The sequence below is a fragment of the Ruditapes philippinarum genome, unplaced genomic scaffold, assembly GCF_026571515.1.
Source record: "Ruditapes philippinarum isolate M1 unplaced genomic scaffold, ASM2657151v2 ctg1329_1_1_1_1, whole genome shotgun sequence".
Classification (NCBI taxonomy): domain Eukaryota; kingdom Metazoa; phylum Mollusca; class Bivalvia; order Venerida; family Veneridae; genus Ruditapes; species Ruditapes philippinarum.
This window is the reverse complement of record NW_026867128.1, coordinates 16,347-40,355: the sequence shown is the minus strand read 5'-3', so window position 1 is coordinate 40,355 and position 24,009 is coordinate 16,347. Positions and strand designations below refer to the sequence as shown.

At 31.5% G+C, this 24,009-nt stretch overlaps 1 protein-coding gene and 1 long non-coding RNA gene across 3 annotated transcripts in view; one reads left to right on the top strand and one right to left on the bottom strand.

Annotated features, from left to right (window-relative positions):
• The window catches only part of LOC132734926 (GTP-binding protein Di-Ras2-like), a 33,977-nt gene extending 20,109 nt beyond the window's left edge, over positions 1-13,868 (bottom strand). Inside the window, exon 1 of the mRNA XM_060721809.1 lies at positions 13,794-13,868. The gene's annotated coding sequence lies outside the window, so the exon portion shown is untranslated. The remainder of the gene's footprint in view (positions 1-13,793) is intronic.
• Positions 13,869-21,359: 7,491 nt separating this feature from the next.
• On the top strand, positions 21,360-22,363 carry LOC132734927 (uncharacterized). 2 transcript variants are annotated; one of them, XR_009626386.1, is made up of 3 exons: positions 21,360-21,447; positions 21,734-21,826; positions 22,136-22,363. It is a non-coding gene; the product is annotated as an uncharacterized LOC132734927 (long non-coding RNA). The 2 variants fall into 2 exon arrangements; XR_009626385.1 differs by having other exon boundaries at positions 21,391-21,519.
• Positions 22,364-24,009: the final 1,646 nt, after the last annotated feature.

Here is a 24,009-nt window from a genome sequence, read left to right as displayed (position 1 = left end):
GTATTGTACTTTACGGCAATTGATTTTAATCCAAATGAATTTTGAATATTATTTTTTTTACCAAAATAATTGCAAAGCATATTAAAACAGAAAGAACAACCATAACTTCAAAAATTTTGAAAATAGTTATGAATAAGCAAAAAATTGGACATACGCTGTCTCGATCTTGCAACACTTTGGTCATTTAGATATAATATACCCGTAGTTTACACCATTTCGCTATAACGGTCAGAAGAACTACCGGGTAATTCATAGAAACAAGATTAATTTAACCACATCTTACTGCGTACATCTCACGTAATTTATCGAACATTCATCGGATATTTATTTATTCTGTGCATTTACCGTATAATCAGTATGGAACTCACAGGTTAATAAAGGCCCGGTCACACAGCCTACCACGGGCGTATCGCGGCCGAATAACGGCCAAAAATTTCTGCCCGTGAAGCAGACGCTGTTGGACGCTTTGAGGTCGCGATAAAGACGCGATACAGCCGTACTTTACCCGTCGTTACACGCGGTAAGAAATTCACACGCGGTTGGCCGCGCGAAAAAGTTTTGGGCTTCCGAAAAATTTAGACCGCGGGTAATCGCGGGCGGTACACGTGGTACACACGCGGTAAAGACGCGGTACAGACGCAGAACGAACGTGCTAAGACGTGCTACGGCCGCGGTTAAGACGTGGTTACACGCGGTAGGACGCAAAATTTTAGCGGGTAATCGGGGGTGGGGCACGTTCATAGCACGTTTGTTCCGCGTCTGTACCGCGTTGTTATCACGTGCATTAGCGTGTGTACCGCGTGTAAGCACGGACAAACGCCTTTCTCCGCGTAAACAGCGCGCCCCAATATCGGCCTAATCACGTTCAATTGCGTCTTGTACACGTCCCAAATACGATTGTCCACGGCCTAATCGCGTCCGTACAACGTCTGATTTTAGGTATATAAAAAGCGCGATTTACCGAGCATTCGTCACTTGTGCTCCAGACCGTAATGACCTCGTCTTGCTGCTCCAGCTGCATCTGAACCAAGTGGTACAGGTCCATCAGCTCCTAATTGACAGAAGAAGATGAAGGAGGAGGATGAGGGTGGTCCGGAATATCTGGGTGCGCGACTGGATTGGCAGGAGACCTGAGCTGGGGCTGTACGATCGTCTCATGGTGGGGCTCCGTAATGAAGATCCAAGGGCCTTCCAGAACTTCATGAGAATGCCACCTGCCATGTTCGATGAAATTGTGCAGAGACTGACACCAGCCCTTACCAAGGAGACCACCAACTGGCGAGCACCCCTTGATCCAAGCCTGAAGGTTGCCCTCACCCTGAGGCACCTTGCTTCTGGTGCCAAGTACCGTGAGATGCAGTATGGCTGGAGGGTCCCTCACAACACCATCAGTCTGGTGTTGCGCGAAGTGTGTGCGGCCATAGTCGAGGAGTTCCGTGATGAGCTGCTTGCGCCACCACAGACTGCTGCATAGTGGCGTCAGATAAGTGACAATTGGATGAACAGTTGGAACTTTCCACATGTCATTGGTGCAATAGACGGCAAGCACATTGCCTTTAAATTTCCTGCCAACACTGGGTCCGACTAATTCAACTACAAGGGCTTCTTCAGTGTCATCCTTCTGGCAGTCGTCATATCTAACTACAAGTTCCTCAGGATAGACGTCAGCGGCAATCGGTCTTCGTTTGATGCCAACATCTTCGGCAGCAGAGTGGACGACAGCTTGCACCTCCACTGTGACTCCTGCCCTGGGCTTCTTGGCGGCCTCCACTGGCACTGGGCTGCCTTCATCTGCTCCCTTCGCCCTCGGCTTCTTGCTCGCACGCTGCTTCTTCTTCTTGGCCGGGGAACTCGACGTGGGCTTCTTCTTTGGTGCCATAGCTTGATCTTCACGGGACTGTGTCTGTTATGATTTCTACAGCCCGGTTCGGCTGCTTTATTATATCCGTGGTAGGCCGCGGTACCGCCGCGCTTCACCTGCGATAAGGACGCGGAACAGTCGCCGGCGTCTGTTCGCGGGCATACCACGGGTAAACCGCGGGTAAGCCAATTTTGCTCATTTTCCACCACGGGCAACCGCGGGCAAAAAAAATTCGCGAAATTTACCCGCGAAACAGACGCGAAAGGCTGTGTGACCGGGCCTTAAAGTCAGACAATACAATTAAGAAAATTTTATTTTGTTAATGTACGTGCAATATTAATTTGTGTACTATTAAATAACATACTTTTTATGGTACAACTCTTCGAGGGCGGCCGTAGGATTACGGAAACAATATAATTTCATTTTTGATAAATTTGATAAAACAATCATAAAATATAGCTTTACTCTTTTAATTGTTCTTAATTAATTTGTAAAATATGTTGTAATTCAGTCACCGGACTTTACTATAAAACTAACATGTTATGAAGATTGCATAATTTATCCACCATCATTTATAGAAACTTAATATTATGTTGCTTTTTTGTTGTTGTTTTTTGTTGTTGATTTTTTTAATTGTTATAAGAATATCATTCTTGTATATAAATGTAAATATATGTATATACATGTATAACTGTATCGAAATAAATGATTAATTATAACAGAACAGAACAGATTAGACTTTTACATACGTATATCATCTTAATACATAAACATCAATGATAAAGATGTCACGTATGTAGAACATATTACTAAAGTTTAATCAAATGCACTTTAACATATATTTACATATAATACGTAAATGTATAACTAAGACAGAAAGGTAATAAATACTTCAGTAACAGGTCATATTATCTATAAACGAATTTCGAATAACAAACGCCTCTTTCATATATTTGCACAATTGAACAATATCGTTTTTATTTGAAGAAGTAAGAAAATCATGAAATTTGAAAACAGATGGGTTGATAAAAAGAAACGTTTGATATATTTTGTTTCTTATTTTAGAATAGCAATGACATATACATGAAAGTGGAGTTCATCTTCAATATCTCTTGTGTTACAACATAAATTATATCTTTCGTTTCTTGGTAAATTATTACGGGTATACCTCCCTGTTTAAATTCGCAAAGGATGCAATGAAATTCTAAGATTAACAAAATAAGTGCGTAAGTCTTGGTTATAAATCTAATTATATCATATTCAAGGTTAGTTTAAAATATTCTTTTCATATTCAAGAACGTATTACAGAATATATCAAGTACGATTAAATAGTTTATACAACAATTATTAATATGAAGTGTGAAATAAAATTATTGTAACAGTAATATGGCAAATCACACTGTAAAATGTATCAGAAACATTCTCCGCCGAATTATATTTTTCACCATAAATAAATGTAACAGCCACTGTTAAGTGTATCAGAAACATTCCCCGCTTTCATCATACTGCGTTGTTTACCGTTCAAATGAATCAATCACTCATTTGAACTTCAAGGTTACAATACTGCTACATTGAACATAAACAATATACTGTCATATGCATGCACTCACAGTTGATATAATTTTTAACTCAGACACATCCCCGTTTATAATCAGGTTATGTACCATTAATGTGCAAGATTCGTGCTCATTAAATAGCTCACCTAGTGCGTTGTTATTCTAATAAATCAATAACATTATCCCATTTATTCAATATGATCATGCCTTTACTTGTATAATGATCTTTTTCCTCACCCAATATTAAAGATGCACGTTTTTCTTTCTCTCAATAAATAATGTAGTCAGACTTCTAAGTTAAGGCACTCTATTTGATTATTTTTGTAATTCCAGATTGCTTTTTTTCTTCTGCTTTCTGGTATCTTTCAATTCGTTTATTTACAACAAGTCCAAAACAATAGATTATATCTTCGCATTTTGGGTCATCCACTTAATAACATTTCATAGAAAATATTTCTTTCTATAAGAACACTTTAACTAGCACAATAAAAATGTGTTCAGAGTAAGATTTTCTATCGCCATGTCTGCTTCGAGCATCGTTGAGTCAAAAATTCAACAAATTCCCTCCCTACTCCGTAAACTAACATTTAAATAAACAATGGCAGTAATATTCTAAGCACAACGTTCTTTCAAACATTTTGAAACGATTTAATTCCATGCAAAACCCATGGTAACCGAAAGAAAAACATCCATCTGCTCCAAATGTGCATGGGAGAGAGCTTAGATCGATATTTGGTATGAACCAAACTCTCGTTAACTTCTACTAATATAGCTTTGGTAAATTTTAATTTTGTTCTGAGCTACATCCTTGGAATTTAAATAAGTACACACTTTAATACGCCAATGCATTCTTAAATCAGTAGACCCACATTTTAATTTAATGACCTACTTGTTTAAATGGTCACATGCAGTTTCAGATTCAGATTAGAACTTTTATACCAGTTGACTTTGACGTAATACATGCTTTCCATTAAAATATTTCAATATTTACGTAATACATGCTTTCTATTAAAATATTTCAATATTAACTACCCCTTGCCATTTAAGGTATTTATAATTAAGATAATGATATAACACACTTATATGACTTGAAAAAAACGATTTACATAGTTATTTTAACGTCAATTCATAGTGAAATTTGCGACGTGGTCGTTGTTATGCGGATGAGTTAAACATAAAGCTATGTTACCTAAATATTTTGTTACTTTTACGTCAAATCATTTCGAAAGCCTCATAAACATTGATAATAAAAATGGTTTTGAATTTCTAGGCACGCATCAATAACTTGACAAGTTCAGGAATAATCTGTTAATTATAGTAATATGAAACGTGTTTACTTTCATTAAAAACGGTTTATGTATTATTAATTGGTATCAATTTCTTGTTTATCGGTTAATGGTTTTGACAAGTTAATTATTTTAAAACAAAGATAGATCAGTACAATCATGTCTGTTATTTAAAAAAAAAATGAAAAGAATTTATCTAAATGATAAACTTTACCTACACATGATAGATATATATATATTATTTCAGACTGGTTGTATTGTAAATAAAGTGTGTTTTGATTAATTTGAAGATGTTTACCAATTGTCCAAGAACGTTGGCAATAATAAGTTACATGTCTTTATACATGTAACCGTTCAAAAACAAACAAAGCAACTTGTGGTGAATGTAAGTGTGTGTAAATTGTCAGAAGAAGAAAAACTACACATCGATTTATATGAAATTATAAAAAGTATTCACTATTAGTAATATATTCCATTCTTTTGACGAATTCAACGTAGATAATCCAATAAATTAATAACAGGTATTGTTTAGAATATTTTTGTAGAATGAAATGATATAATTCAACCGAAAAGTGCACGGTCCGAATTGAACATTTATTTAATCTGAATATACACAACAATATTGCAATGTTTTCGTAGATTTATTGTCATTTGACACAATATTTCTTTGTTTACAAAAATTAATTTTGAAATACATGAATTTCTTTACGGTGAATAAAATGAAAAACATGTATTTCTGATTGTAAATTAACTGACTCTGTGTAGACATTAAGCAACTTTAGACAAGAAACTATTTTACTATTCGTTTTCCAAAGTTTTGAAAAAATGTGAAGAAATTGATCTGTTCCGTAAATCAATGATTCAAGCCAATAAATACCGAAAATGAATGCTTAAACATAAAATTGAAACTCAAAACCAGATTACTTTTTAATGCCGGATGTGAATTTTTAGACACATCATGGGCAAGGGTGTTATGAAAATATAGCAATTCTAACTTCATATCTAGGTATTACAGGTTAAATTTTCCCGGATCGTTAATATAGAAAACACGTCTCTGTCAGCAAATAACAAGAATCATTTATGCGGAAGAACAATTTTTCATCACAGGTTTCCTTTGGTAAGTTCAACGCTGAGGTCTGATCAAAGTATAGAAATAAAAATGACCTGGCTATATTTTATCACACGGATGATCTTATATTTCAAACTTCGCATTGTTATCGACAACATAGTAAACAGCATCAACGGCACGATCTTGAAAATATGGTTCGACCGTTAGTTTGAAAATCTTTTGTTGATTATCTACCATCCAAATTAAAATAAACTTTGATATGAGAAGTATGTTTCTAAATATCATTTAATCTGTTTTAATTTAATTCAACTTGCATTGAATTTCAAAAATCGAAGTATAATTCTTTTACTAATGTTATGTATTTACACAATTAAAACATCATTTATTAAAATGCCATAATACAAGTAAAAGTTTAATAACTTATGAATAAATAAAGTAACATTTCGCGCTAAACAAAATGGCTATTTCGTTGACATCTGTGTACACGAAGGGTTTAAGTAGAATTTGTTTAATCGATTGACCCTAGTTTAGAAAACGAATATACAGTGCCTTTTATAATAAGAAAGATATCTGATATAGGAATTCTTAATAAAGATCGCCGAGGAATACTATTGGAAGATATATATTTGAGATAACCTGTCATAATTAGACCTAACATACAGAGATATTGTGATATTTATAGACATTGTAATATGTTATTACATAATCGTGATTGACATATAACTGTGATATTAACATGGTTCAACTTCCAATCGTTACTTTCACTTTCATTTCAATATTAATTATAATCTAGGTTTCTTCCTTTAAATATTTGGTGAGATACCGGAAATAGTTTTCTCTAAAAGGAAAGAAAGGTGATAAAATAGAGAAAATAGAAATCAAATCTCCAAAGAAAGCCCAACATGGCAAAATTTTAAAATGACAATTCTTGAATGAACAAAGCTATTCATTTAAATAAGGAAAGTATATTACAGTCTGGGATAAAAAACCAAATGTGCAAGGATATTTTTAACATAGACAGATCTGTCATACACCATCAGACGAGGAGTCACGTTTTTTTCTTTGAAAGTAATAATAATTTCTACAGAGACCAAATATTACACTTATTTTTTTGTAGATTAAATTTGTTGTGTTACTAGTCGAATTTGCAAGAAGTCAAACACACATGCTGCTTAATAATGACATGAACAATATCCCTATGACCATGAATGACCCGAATAATTATTAAAACACTGTCAATATTAAAGAGTCTATTTCGGAAGGTCGAAGATAATGTTGTATGTTTTACTTAAATATCCTGTAACGAATTGATTAAATTAAGTCTCTTGTGATTTTTTAAAAATATTTTGAGCGCGTTGCTATATATCTATATCATATATTCATGTGAAAATGGTTCACGTGACCTCAATATAAGTATGTATGCTGTTTCGTTTTTCGGAATAATGTGCGTGATACTTATATCCCGCATCATTCACTTACCCTAATAGTGACATTGTTTGTGAAACTTCGTGATAAGAACACATCAATATATGATCTTTCTAACAATTGGATATTGTCGTATTTTACTGTGGACATGGATGGTACATGTTTTATAATACCATCAGCTTAAATAAGAGTCAAACTTTGCTTTGTTATGAAAACAAACTAGACAGCACTTAAAACAAGCTACTGTTTAACTATATGGAATAAAAGTTTACATATAATTCAATACTAGTTTTAAAGATATAAGATATAACAATGTAATGGTTTTTAGCACCAATGATTATCAAAAAAACATATGTCTACTTTTCATATAGAAAAATTGTATCTGTTGAAGTGCTTATTAACACACCATAGAAAATTACTGCCCATCAGACTTATCTGACTGATCTGAGACACTTCTTTTTAGAGCATTAATTGGAAGTACTACGTTAATATATATTTATGAGACAATACTGTCATAACAGTGCTCTAGGGTGATATATTGACATTTTTATAGATCTGAAGATTAAACAGATTAAAGTCTTTATTATAATTTTATGAGTTACTAGTATCGGATTATACGGGATATTTATATTTCAATTTCCGTGTAATAATACAATATCAAATAATATTTTAATAATTTTTTATTATTTCATTACAACATTTGAGCCGCGTTACGACAAAACCAACATAACGGGTTTGCGACCAGCATGGATCCAGACCAGCCTGCGCATCCGCGCAGTCTGATCAGGATCCATGTTGTTCGCTATCAGTTTCTCTACTTGTTATAGGGTTTGTAAGCGAACAGCATGGATCCTGATCCTGACTGCGCGGATGCACAGGCTGGTCTGGATCCATGCTGGTCCGCAAACCCATTTTGTTGGTTTTGTCATGACGCAGCTCATTTCTTTTTTTTATTATTGTTATTTTTAAAGAAACCCGATCTGAACTTGTGCGCAAATTTTCTCTAATTCTTCACCGGATCAGGTCGATGTCATTGTTTAAAAAAACAACAAGTGACATAACAGGAGAGTGAGGATGGTGTTTAAGTAAACTGATACCCATCACACCAATTTCCAGCATTGTAGATGCAGTCTTGTCCTGTGTATGTATATGTTCAATATGTTCTCTTCATTTCTGGACACATTTTCGTATATCTCCTAACGATAAGCAATACGACTCTCTAATAAACTTCTATAATCATTCATCATTGATTAATATTGACGGTTTTAACTGTTCATATAACTATTTGAAAATAAACAAACCAGTTGGTTAAACTTGTTTATGGATGATGTTTGATAAATTCAGTAGCATTTGGCATTAACCGTTACTCCTGTCGTAACAGCGTTAATCAAATGCAGCCTATGAAGGATATAAACATATTCTTATCACTTGCCTTCTGTGGTGGTGCTGACGAGCAATTTCATACGGTCACTGAAGCAAAACTCTGCAGCTTTGCTTCTGGTTCAAAGTAGTTAAACAATGATTCGTGTGTCATGATAATTCTAGAAATCCGTCACCTCTCTGACAAGATCGTTAAAACGTTCTGAAGCCTCTCTCGTTTCATCCTTTGGTTGGTAGTCAACAATTTTGGAATCTAAGTTAGACTCTAGTCATGCATGATGTTTCTGTCAGTATTCATTCTATGTGCTGTCCTGTCAGCGAATAAATATCACATAGACCTGCGATGTTACACACATTTATCAGACGGTTAGTTTCTACGGCATTTTTAACTAACGTCACTTTACTGTCGATAATAATTGATATACGACCGGTTCTGTGTTTGTCCCGGGCATAACTTCTACCACCACAGAATTCCTTGTGACAGTGTTAATATTAAAATGTGTTGACCGATTGTTGAAGGAGATCTATTCTCTGTGTGGGCGTTCCAAGATTTACCTTGTCTGCAATTTCCATGTATTTTGCTGTTTTTAATGCTTCCGAGTGATCACTTTTTTTCCAGATATTTAAACAAAACATATGTTTTATCGCTGTTTTAAGGGCGACCTGATAAATGGCGTAGCATAAGTCAAATGATGTCATATCGTAATAACAAAGTTTTGGTGCGCATTTAGAATGGGTAGTAGGATTATGATAAAAGAAACAAGGAGGAACATAAATGTGCTCCAACGAACTCTTTCTAGAGTTTCTATAGAAACTACCAAAATTAATGTTGATTTTTCAACATAAATATTAAATGCTTGTTAGATATAATTGACAAAGAATATTGTTCACACCTGTTTTAAAGAAATCAGATTTTGAAGTGACATGAAAAAGTATACATGTACTAAACGATTTCTGGGGCAGATTACGGAAATCAGAAAAGAGCTAGGTGTCCCCAACATTTTTTTAACAAAATTGGTTAAGCTTTTGGAGTTCTTGAGGGATTCTGATCTCCGTCTTGTTATCATATATTAGGACCATGTAAAGCATTAGTAAATTGTCGTACACAGATCTTATTCTGAATAGCTATAGAATACCCCTATAAATCTACATGTATTTTGATTTTACTGGGTAACTTTTACAAACGGAATTATCGACGTACACTAAGTATTGTTGGCATAACTTATAGTCTAACCCTATTGCATATACATTGTTATTATGCTTAAGATGTTACTGTTAATTTGTGATGATATATCAAATTTCTTTAAAATAACATATTTTTTAACTGACAGGAAATAATAGATTTTTTTTTGAATAACAATGCTGAATATCAAAACATGAAAATAAAAAAAATATATATAAAGATTCAAGTTGACGGAGCACAGCTGCCAAAAGCAAGGAATAAAATTATCAATATTCTCTAAATACAGACCGCCTATTAAAATAACAGCTACTTCTATATATACTCATCAGTAATTATTCGGTTCCAGTCCTTAAGATTAAAGGTTTCTAAAATTGACAATGTTACAGGTTTGGTTTGATTGAGCATGTTTCTGGCTGGAACTAGAAAATCTTTAATTATGTCATCTTCTTCTAATTCAAAACTTTTTAATTGAGCTAGTTATTTAATTAGTTACCTTTCCCATCAGTGAGTTAGTCGTGAAATTCGTCATCTAAATACCTTAGTTTTAGTTTTACCTTAGTAAAACATATGATTAACAAGATCAACAAGGAAAGGAGTCGTTCAATAAACGCAACCCCGCAATTATTTCAGTTCAAATCCATTCAAGATTATCAAGAGCATAGATAAACTAAAATGTTTTGTAGCAAAACTTGACAAGTTCATTAATAATTTCACAATCTCATAATTATTGTAATATAAAACTTGTTTAATTTCAATGAAACAGGTTTATGTATTATTAATTGGTATCCATTACATGTTTATTGATTACTCTTGAAAACAATTGTTACACTTCAAGCATTGGTAACCTTTTTGAAATTCTGATAGGTCGGAAGGAAGTAAGAATTAATGGGAATAATAGGAACATACCTTAGAAGTTTCCAATGACATGTCAGGTTATATTATAGACGTTCAATAAAGCAAAAAGCTCATAATATTTCAATAAGTGTATTTAGATAATAGTTTCATGTGTCACCAAATAGCCCATAACACATCGTAATAACAAGCACCGACTTGAGCGTTACTAAATTCTCAACACTTAATAGTGCTGGCATCAATGATCCGAAGGACCAGAAAAATATAACAACACTGAAGTTAAGAACGGGACAACTTTTTACAACTGCCACACAACATTTTGACACAAAAAGCCAACAAGTGTCTGTGGTTATTTCTAAAATTAGAAACAGTTTTCAAATATTTATGATTTTATACTACTAATAATATATTAGAGACACTTTTACTGTTCTTAATCAAATATTCCAACTGTTGAATGTAGTTATACGCCAAATTTAAACAGTAGGCTATTAACGATTTTAGTTTAAATTTCAGGCATGTCGATTATCAACCGACCCTGCGACATTTTCAGTTTTGCCGTGTTGGACTTTCTTTAGAGATTCTTTTTTTCTATTTCAAGAACCTTTTTTCTTACAAATTGGCCGAGTGCTTAACGCGTCGGATTGAAGGCAGCGTGGGTTCAACCCGTTATTTCCTTGAGCTAGAAACATTACACTAATTGATTATTACTGGTTGGTCGAGAGTGTTTCTATAAGGTTATAGCTCACATCACAATCGAACTAAAATATATAATGTATAAGCAAATCTGACCGATGTATGTCAGTTAAAACTTAATAATGAGCACCGACAAAATCTATTTTTATATGTAAATTGTTTTGGCTAAGATAAAAAAAATCGTTTTCATGAATTATTTGCATTGCTAATGTTTCTCGGAAATTATGATGTATTCTAATTTTATTGTGAAGTGTCATGTGGGAATATCTAATTTTTACCGGTCGTAATTTATATATATAAGGAACTACATGTATAAGGTATGTTAGTAGATTCAAAATTAAACTTGTATATAAAACAGTTTTATTTCTGTTTTTTTTTTTCTTAGGATGTAATAAAAGTACTTAATACGTTAAATAATGTCCGTCACTCAGGCCATGGAGTGGCATTAAAACGAGTCCTTCATTTAGATCTGTTCATGACAGTTAAATATGTGTACGATTGTTGAAGAGATAATTGCATTGACCTTAAGCTAAGCCATATCTAGTTATAAAGCGGTCTTACTTATATATCAATGTAAATGTGTCATATAAGATTTCTTTTTATGTCCGAGAAATACTATAAGGAGAAATATATTTTAAATTACTTGCTATAATTAGACCAGTTATTATTACAAATTGTGATATTTATAGATCATGTGCTATTATTATATAATTTGGACTTACATAATTCTGCGAATATAGTAAACTATCCGTTTATAGGCTGGACGTTAAGAAATAAATGCACTAAGTTCTATTTTCATCTTCATTTGAACATCAATTACTTTCAGGTATCTTTCTTAAAATACGTTCAAAAGAATACTTTTCATTTGTATACAGATGCTACTAAAATAGTAAAACAAATTTGTATAGAAATAAGAAACATAAATAGTATTCTGACAAGGATTGACAAATGTGCAAAAGATATTTTTTAAATGACAAAACTCTTATATGTTTTATGTTAAATGCCTTGAATGCTTATATATGCTTTAATTTTCATAGAATCCGAGAACAAATTGCTTTATACACTGATTTTAGATAAAAAAAGTGAAAACCGCCGTATGAACACATCTACAGATGTTCTAAATTCAAAATTTCACCATTTTAGTGTTTAAATGTTGAATTCTGCTTAAGCCGGTGCTAGGGGGTGTGGACGGTAACTTGCACTTTCCAGTACCGTCCATGAACAGGCTCAATCAAACCGAGCCTGCAACATTTTCAATTGTGTCATGTTGGGCTTTCTTAAGGGATTCTGTATTTCTCTATTTTATCGAATTTGTTATTGCAAGATGTCAACCTCATATGATGTTCAAAATATCAACTATCTTTGCCCCTTTTTGCTTTGTAGTTATAATAGTATTTTGTATTGACCTCAAAATACTGCTTTGTTTACAATTTGGTACCTTTACGTCACATTACCGTACATTCAGCGCTACTTTACCCAACTGTATAGCATCTAACATGCTCTAAAACATTATTAGAACATAATTAAACACATTTAAGACATTTCTAAAGACAATCATGCCGTGAATATTCAATATTGTATGATGTAAATATCGTAAACTTTTAATACATTATACTAACATATAAAAGAATGTCTGGGAGATGAATAATTCATTACATTAAGTATGCATTACAGTATATTGCTCTCTAATGGTATTGTCATTTTATTGTTATCTTACACAAATAGTAAAACAATGAACGAACGTAAAACATTTATATAGGTACCCATCTTCTAAATTATCAATCATAGACTTTTAAATAAATTCCATTAATTTCTGAATATTTCCATATATTTTCCTTTTATTTCGATACTTCTAACACTTTGAATGGACAAACTAAAATTGTGAATATTCTATTCTGAATGAAGGCTTTTTTTAAAGTAAGTAGCAACCTAAAACTATCATCAGTTGTGTTAAATTCTATATAGTTTATATTGTAACTCTGGTTTTTCTGTAAATAACATGTCGATGTCACCAAATAAAATGATCACAATATAAAAGTATATATCAAATGTGTATCCGAATATCCAAACCATAAAGACATACCAATTTCCACAAAATTATGTAGTCTAATTATGAGAAATAATTATATCTAATAGTATCGCGAAATGTATACCACCAATGTACCTCCTTTTATGAAGATGTTTATACCATATAACATATATTGTCTGGTCAAGTAATGGATGATCGACTTTTCCGAAGGAAAATATATGTTATATGGTATAAACATCTTCATATATTTTCCTTCGGAAAAGTCGATCATCCATTACTTGACCAGACAATAAATTATTTCATATAAATTTTAATATTATGAAAAGAAATGAATTAATCAATGTTTATTTTTAAATAAAAGACAGACTATACATGCGATTGTCATTTAACTAAAGATATGTAGAATAATAATGCATAAATAGATTATTAAATTTCATAGCTATAAAACTAGTTACTCACATGTTAATTAAACTTCCTTATTTCTCTGAAAAGAGTGCTAAAATGAATCCATTTGATGTATTCGCTAGAACGGCTGAAAAAGTTCTGAAAGGAAATATAGTTTCTGAACATTTATAGCAATGCTGTTACACTCAAAAAACCAATATCGAACTTTATACGGAGAGCAATAAATAACAATTAGCATACAGAACGTCTGTTTGTCCAATTGTAACACTATAGGGTGTAATGAACAACATACTTTTGGGTTATTTGCAATATAGTAAAATTGCTGCAGCATAATAATATAAAAAAAATCAGACAAACATTAGATTTAAACTAAACAACTTCCCGTACATAAATAATATCGTACTAAGAATGTACTTTACGTATTTCTTCCTTATTATTTACATATCTTGACACTTTTTGTTACTGTTTTACAAGAACTGTTTTTATTTTATTGTGTGAAACCTCAGGAAAAAACAATGTGTTCACTTTTAGCGATTGAATTTCCCAGAAGATTTTTAATGAGTGTTCATTCAAAGTTTTATTGTTGTTGTTTTGTTTTTAGTTTAGCCAAGCTTCGCTATTAGCGCACATTCAAATACAACATTTTGCGTTCCATAAATTTAATATTTTTGTGTTGCGCTATCTAGCTGTTGCCATAAATGCTTTATTTTTCTAATTAATTGATTCATTGGTAATGTATTTTGTATTAAAACAGAGTTGATATGTCAAATGTTTAACACATTGGTGCATTGAATTTAATAGCTTCTTGTATGAACATTATGAAAGTATTCTTATTTGGATTGAGAATATGTCAAGTCATTTTTTACAAAATACAATATGTTTGTGACATTTTAAACAATGCTGTTAGATTTCAGCTTCAACAAGAGATCTACGCAAGGTTTGTTCAGGATAGCGGAGAATTGTGTTGATTTATTAGAAGCATAGTAACCGTATTACTACATGAATAAAACATAACAAAAGCAACAATTATCACAGCCAAGGAAGTATAATTAGATCAAAGCTTACATTCCCTCGCTGTAAATGCAGAATATTTTGAATTATTTAAAACAAACAAAATGTTCTGTTACCACATACAAGGTTAAAAGCTTTACAGTAACTGGAAGGAAGAAACATTACTAGTTGATATATATTTTTGTAACTGATTGATTGATTAATGTATTGATCGATTTATAACAGACACAACTTTTCCTTAGATATTTACATAAAAAATAAAAAGATATAAGTATACTTTTCTGCAATTAAGGTTAACAAAATGGTACGTTTCATTATGTATTTGTTCATTTGGTTCATTTGCAATGCATCCAAGAATTTTTGTTTTACGTCGTACAAACACTGAGGAGGTCATTTGGCAACTTCCCAGCTTTCCTGACGAAAACGTCCTCAGGTACCCCTCTCTGCATTATAGAACCACCAACGTCCTATAAGCTAGCTGGATAGATGAAACATGTAATCAAGCACTAGGCAATGGAAGTTTTGTTACACACTAGATAAAATAGAGTGAAAGTGTCATTTAAAAATCATAAAAAACAGAATCCCTAAAGAACGCCCAAAACGACCAAATTAAAAATGTTGCAGACTCGGCGTGATTAAGCCTGTTAATGAACGGTAATGGGAAATGCAAGTTACCGTCGAAGCCCTCTAGCACCGGCTTAAGCAGAATTCTACATTTAAACACGAAAATAGTGATTTTTTGAATTTAGAAACATTCGCAGATGTGTTCATACGGCGGTTAAAATGGAACCTTCAGTGCCATTCCATGAAAAGTGGCGTATGGTACCCAAGAAAGAGAACACGTGTCGCATTCTTATGAATGCATATAAGGCACAATATGACAAAAGGGCGCACCATTATTCAGTAGTTGTGTTTTTATCGTACCGTAATTTCAATTATAATTGGCGGACAGATTATCGAAGAATATATATGCTGACTTCTATCAGTTTTCATCTAACAAAATGCTCATGTGAGTTTTTTAAGAAATCATTATTTCTGTTTTGTGTCGTCCGACATTTGTTGCAAAGTACCCAATAGATTGTGAAATGACCAATTGCAACGGGTAATCTTCTATAAAAGTTTTATACATGGTTTCAGTCTGATGCATTACTAGTAACAGAGTGACAAAGGCTAAACTTAAAATAAAAATGAAATCTTTACACATTTTATCCTCAGAATCTTCAGTGCACAGAGCTTCAATATATTACTATAATTGGATAGTGGTATTCTTAAGTCATATGAATCACTACCCTAGGGTAAGCTTGGCCTGTTCTTGTGATTACTTTTTTCATAAAAAATGGTTTCTAAAGAACGCAAAATTTAAATGCTACAGGATCGGTTTGACAGGGCATGTTCAGGTGCAAGCTACTGTCCGCGTTCCCTAGCACCGGTTAAGACAGAATTCAACAAAACTTATAAAGAATAGCCCATTTTAATTGACTTTGTGAAACAACTTGTTCTAGATTTTGTTGGTTTAAATGCTTCCGATTGATCATCTTTTTTTCCAGATTTTTATATAAAAAACAGAATGGGTAAACAAACTCTGTGTACTACTCGAAGAATAAAAGAAGCATATATATTATATATATTTCCTTTTTTTTGTTAGAGTACATATGTTCAATAAGATTACAAAGGAGTCGCATTTTATTCAATACTCGTTCCCTTATTTTTGAGATAAAATAGATCCAGGAGCTGCGCCTTGATTTTCTGATATAATACATCGATACATTTTTTTTTAATTTTCTAGTATGAACTGTAATATTTCAATTATATTGCGCTTTTGTATGATAGCATAGTAGTGATGTCTTTTTAGTCTTAAAAATTAAAACGTGAAATATAATGCAATAAGAAATAACAATCTTTATGGAGGAAAAAGAAACATTTACCTAATCATCATTTCACTCTGTCTCTCCTTCAAGAGATCAATATTCATTATATGCAAAGATTCTGCTTTGACAAAACGACGGATTATGTTAACGATACATTGGCACTTTTTTCATGGGCCGATAATTGCCTAAATCAATCGGGAAATTCTACACAAAGACAAATTAATGAAGGATGCCTTTGTTTACATGTACACAATATATAGTAAACGGTTTCGTTATTTAATGTGTGTGTTGGAAACGTGCGTATTTAAATATAATAACAGAAAGCGTTAAAACTTTGTACATTACTGCATGTAATGATTAAATTATATTTATTTTTGTTAAAATAAAAATTAGAAGATAATAAAATAGAGTAAAAAGATCGATTCATTTTTTTATTTTAAATTCCAGAGACAAGGTGAGAATATCGCTTAAGTTATATTGTAAGATATTTAAAAATGAAAACAGCTTTGTCCGTGATTTAGTAAATTGAAATTATACTTATGCCCGATATTTAAATTCATAGTTTCCCTGAAAACAATTTAGTGAATAACATTTCGTTGCATTCAAATAGTTTAAAGTTACAATAAATAAATTTCATAACAAAAAGAAATAGCGACATTTCATTAATAAATTGGGTTTCATATCGACTCCAGATCTTATTTTGGTGTCCAGAAAATAAGCATACAAATGTGCAACCTCTTTGTGGTGAATTCGGAAGTACAATTTCTGCTTGCATGAGAAACTCCGCCTTCAGATCATCCGTACATCAATATTAAATCAACAAACATGACTATAAGTAGCAGTCCTAATTTAACGGTATATTTCCACATTGTAACGGATATTTTCATACAAATTTAATCCTTTTTATGAGATGAATATTTTTTCTGAACCACAGGCCTAGTGCACCGTGAAGCTTAAACGGTAAAAGTGTGTTTGCACAAGAAAATCTTTTGTTTGCTGTGTTCCGGATAGCAACTATAACACCGTGACGTAGCGCATACACGAGCTGATTATATAGTCTTCATTTGCATGTTAAAATTCGTATACGAACTTTAGTGTTACCTTGGGGTTTTCCATTTAAAATCCTAATTTATGAACAATATTTGATGAGATTTAAAACTATACTGTTAAAAAGGTTAATGAAACTGTAGAATGCTTGGTTTTTAGGCCGACGGCAAAAATATTTTAACATATTTATTTAATGTAGCTTTAATAGCAACTTTACAGAAATCTTTTTATTAATGTATGGATTTTACTGTATAACTTAAATAATTATTCAAATGTGGCATTTTTTAAACGAAATAAATGGCTTATGTTCAATTAGATATTAAAGAACATTCTTGTTGACGACTTTTCACAATCAGATCCGACTTTTAGACAATAAAAATGTGATCTTTAAGAGCATACCATAAACTTTGATTTATTTTGATAATCGATGAAGAAGATCATATTATAAATGTTAACAATGTTTGTCACATGAATTTATGACTGACCTTTTATAACGTTCACATAATCATGACTTATTGTTGTGTTTCATCTATAATCTTGTCAAAACAATGTTGAAACTCAATAACTGTCCCATGCAACATATTTTACGACATAGTTATCTCCAAGTTTATCGATATGCACAGTAAAGTAGAAAATAACAGAATCCCTAAAGAACGCTTAAAACGGCAAGAGTAAGCATATGTTAATTTAATGGAGATTGAATGGTTGTTTGATTTTTTTTTTAAATGATATAAAAAGATTTTAACAACATGTATATAACCATTAATCAAAGTTAAATTTCACAAATGGATTTATAATTTAAACCATTATCCGAGTCTGTATTTATACACAAAACAGTAGTAACTGCTTTTAGCGCATGTGACACATTTGAATACAGTTTTATACCTGCTATGAATACAAAGGGGATCTATTCAGATACAAACCCGATGATATGAAACGCAGCATGCATTATCTTCGTTTAAGTATTTGCATCTTGATAAATAAATCATCTTAGCATTATTGATTAACTCAATTCGTGATAAAGTCTCACTGCTTTTACGTCTAACCTAAATGTAAATTAGCATAATATTAACAAACTATTATAACCAGCACATTCAACGTAGTAAAATCATTGAAGAAGCTGCATTGGTGTAAAAGGCTTAAAAACATGAAAAATGTATATAGGTGAAATGATGCACTTGCCATGGAAATATCTGCAAAGGTAATAAAGGCATATACTTAGAATTAAATTGAAAATCGACAGTAAGTGCTATTCTTATCCCGGTTTGTGTGAAAAGCGTTGCAACGCTTTTCATTTTTTGGGGTCATTTTTGCAATAAAAATTATTATTCTGGAAATACGGATGAGGGATTGATCTGAAAATTTGCACACAAGTTACTGGGTCAGGCCTACATCAAATGGTACACAAAGGTCGGGGAAATGCGTGTAGTCCCGTCATGTCAAAATCCTCAATGTAGTTCTGTGACATAATTACTAGTTAGTGATAAAATAACGCCTGCCCCTCAATAACTAAAGAAAGTTCTATGAAATATAATCATTGGCCAGAGCATGCCGTTTTGCCACTTTACACAGCCATTTAAACAAACACTCATTGTGCCAGAAGAACGACTGTCTCTCTGTTAACTAAGTGATATTAACTTTTTGATATACACTCAGCCCAATGAGAGATCGGGTGTGTGACAGAAGTGTATTTAAACAGAATATCGGTAATACTGCAATGACATCAGAACATAATTAGTCATTTGTACGATAGTATCACAAAGACATGTCATGTTAGTATACTGCTTTTGTATAGTTACGCAATATTTATTAATCTGTTTTATAGCTTTATCGTGCAGATACTATTCATCAGATATTATTGTATGATAATAGCAGGATTAATTAGGTCATGATATTAACTATAAGAAATCAATATATGTATAAGTTGTACAGTAATTTTAACATTATAACGGACATTGTTAAGACAATGATATATTGCCGTCCCAGTTTGCAAAAGAATACTCTCTGTTACATTTAACTTTTTTTTTTATATGATTTTTTAAAAATATAATTACACATGATATTAAAATAATAATTTTGATCTTATCTTACTTCATTGGAAGAATAAAGGCCTAGCAGAGTAAGGACAATCTAATTACTATACACCAGATGTCTATTAATTCAAGAAAATATTATAATCATTTAGGAGGATTATTGGGAAAGCTTGTCGCTAGTTATTTCAAACATTTCTGGCATGACCAAATGTAGGTCATGTTTTAACATCTTACTTTCAAGGCAAAGTAAGGATGATTCATTTATTTTTCGTTGTCAGTTGAAAAAGCTGCAACATTATGCAAATGTAACTATAAAACTAGCAGTATTAAATTTCAATAAGCGTTTACAATAAGTGTGCTAAAATACTATTGCAATATTTGGTAGTTAAATGGAGGAAACGTCTGAAAATGAAAAGGAATATTCCAAACAATGATTTATTGTAGGTTTATTGCAAGTAATTGATTTTAATATTCCTATTTGATAACTCATTAAAAGTATTGCTAACCCCAGGTAGATAAACCTTTTACGATTCTTTTGTTTTAACAAGTTTTAGATAAATGAATCTTATAAAAGAGCGGTATAAGATTCCCAACAGTGCAGTTTTTAACCTTTTCAACAAACCCCTTCGGGTGCAAAATAACTCAACTCGTGATTAAACAAGAATGTGTCTGCTTGCACTATAAACTAACCCTAAATAATTTAAAAACTTGAAGTAGTTAGATTTTATATTTATTTGATTCATTCAAAAGAAAATTGTTTGAAATAGTGTTATTAGTATTGAATATTTTAGATAAATATTGCAAACACAAACAAACACTTTAGCACATCTTATGAAATATGTTTAAATCAATACCGTAAAGCAACAATTTACAAAAGTAAATCCTTGAAATGAAATAATTCAAATAGTTATCCTTTACTGAAAACATTTACAAAATATATATAGTTTAACAATGATAATATCAGTAAAAATCTTTTATAGGAGAAATTTTGACTGTAATTAATTCAAATATTAATTGTTTTGAAATCAATCATTTCTGAAATTATCTCAGATGTCAATTCTGAAGACATTGAACCAATGTAGTAACAATTAACTGTTTGTTCATTTAGTTTTAATACATTTCATTTTAATTCCATTCTCGATCGTTTTACTGCATTGGCATGACTATTGAATTGAGCCAGAAACTGTGAAAGTATCATTTATTTTGTCAAACTGAGACGGCAATTGAACGGTTAAAAATAAAATTTAGCATACACACTTTATCGACTGTCTATAGTGATATATATGTCATTGTTTATTGTTTGTTTATAACAGTTGAGCAACGTCATCAGACGACATGAATACGACTTATCGTTGTATAATGTCTATAATCTAGTCACAACTATGTTAAACGCCAATAACTGTCTCATATAGTATTCTTTATGTGGACATTATTTCTTAATACATTTCTGTTGTATGCTGTATTGTAACGTATGTAAATAATTCATTTTTGTGTAGAAATTCTTAATATATTTCAACATGATAAAATTAGTATAAATGGATACATGATAGTAACAAAGTAACGATCCAATAATTATCTATCATATATGTCTGTAACAGGGTCATCTTTTCGTGCTTTAATTACAGTTGGGTTGATTCCAGTTACTTCCCTTGGATTATTATTTTTAATTGTATTTTTAACCAATCAGATGATCGCTTTGTATTTCCCTCCAAATGTGTTAAGTTTGATGATTTTTGCGGGAGTTGAAAAGTATTTTCAATAGAGAATAGTTGTGCTTATGATTTGTTTTATTTGTTTTAAGGATTTGGAATAAGTATTATGGTATATTTTAATGTTTATTGTTCGGCAATAACTTCTGTATTTCATGTAAACAGTGTATATTTATTTGAGAAGTAAATTCATGATTTTCATGTATTTAGAATTGAGTAAAGAATTGAGATGGTTCAGAAATAGCATTCCTTTTTAACTTCACTTAACTCTTTCTGTCATGCACATTGTTCTTAATAATATGCATTCTTTATTTGATAATTTGCAGCACCCAGTCACTGTGTGAGTGAAGTGTTTGTTGATTGGAGTAAAGTTAATTAGATGGTTTGATATTGTTTAGAGCATACAATTCCACAAATTGGTAAGTCATCATTATATATTATAATTGTGTATTATTATGTGTAAGTTATTGCTGTAACTTTTAATTGATTATTTATTGTATGTATGTAATGTAACTGTAATATATTTTAATGTAACTTTTAATGATATTATTGTTAAGGGTTAAGATTAAGCCACTAGAACCACTTAATAATAAGTATCAAATGTGAACTATTGATCATTATGATTTAATGTGTTTTTAACATTATATATTGTGAATTAGAGGGAGATAACCCTGCAAAGATGAGACATTAAGTGAATAGGCATTTAGTGACATTTTGTATGTTTTCAGTGTGCTGGACTTGTTAACTAGGTACTCTAGTTGACTGTGATAGTGTAATGTGAAACAGAGTGCAGGAACAGTGATATAATGGTTTGAGACATTTTAAGAGGATACAGTGATTATTTATATTTATTTGTTTATCAACATAATAACACAGTGAACTATTAATAAATGTATATGTGAACCCAAGCCTATTTGGATTTGTAATCTTTTATTTAGATACAAAGTAACCAAAGGTAACATGTCGTCTGTCAAGTATTATGAAATTAGTCATACATTTCCTTTTATAAATGTATACTGCTATTGTCTGTAAATATAAAGTAAAATTTTCAAGACTTTTCACGATGCAACGTATGTTATACAATAAACAAACAACTTTTATTTTGCTATTTAATTTACAATCAATCCGCTAACCAACTTCCCACCAGCATGCCGCATGTTGTCGTGCAGAATTTATTTGTTTTATAAATACATTTAACTTGAAATAAATTTGCTATAAACCTTATTTTCTGAGATGTTTCTACTGATAACATTGATCAATAAATTAAGGAACATATAAATGTTTTACAGTGCAATACATATGATTCTGATTGCTAAACCTACTACCAGAAATACTACCAAAAATTGTTATGAAAGTAACATGGTTTTAAATATTCCATATAAAGAACATATTATTAGACATCATATGTATTCTATGGTGTATTTTCTATAATGTTTTCTATCATGTATTCTATCATATGTATTATATCATATATTATATCATGTAATCTGTCATTTGTATTATATCATGATTGTATTCTATCATGCATTTTATCATGTGTATTTTTTCATGTTTTCTATAATATGTATTCTCTGCAAGTATTTACTTGTAATATGCAATATTGTACTATGGACTGAACCATCTATATTGGTAAAGAAGGTATCACTCCTTTGCAAGAGCATTTCTAATTAACCTGCTATTAAGTGAAGACAGCTGCTTTTAGCTGATCAACACAATTATTAAATAGAATTGTCAACGAATGCCAGGATATGAGTGTAAAAAGGTTTGTTTTCGAAATTAAAACCTAAGGTTACTACATATAGATGTTTTAACGTGGGATCACATTTATAATTAAGTCACTGATTTTTATCAGTTGTTTTTTACATTAATTTGATTAGTGATATATATATTTGGTATAAAAAAGGTTGCTGTGTTTTAACAGGTATGAAAGGACATGCATTTATTTTATTTGAAGAAATCTCAAATGTCTGTTACAAATATGCACCTTTTAAGTTTACATTTCGTAATTCTTTTTTTTAAGAATTCGTTTACTGGTTAAACATTAATTATCGTTATTATTATCGTGTCGAATGTTTCGTAAACTCCAAATTGTGAACAACTCAGCCTGTTTTCTAGTTTTAACTTACTCAAATGATAGATTAAATACGATTAATGGCTACATGCTTGGAGTGGAACGGAGAAATGTTCAGAAATAAAACAAGGGGTATGGTTTCCCTACGTGCCTGCTGTTTAGGGAATAAGTGAAAATAATCTTCTTACGGCTTAAGCACTCAGCAGAAATGATGGTATTATAAATTCGACATAAGATATTTTTCACGCTGATATTATCCGTATTAACCTTAAAACGTCTGAAATCATTGAAGTCACATGAGATATTTACAAAGAAACATAGATGTTAATTTACTATATGAAATATGTTCACTATTTGAAACATCACTCAAACGTATTGGACATGTAAGTTTTACAGAAATAATATCAAATACTTTCCTATGCAGTAATTATAAATATGATATGGTCACCAACGAATATCAGGAGAATATAATGATAGAATTGATATAAAAGTAATAAAATTCATATATATCTCGAAACCAGTGTTTAGGCT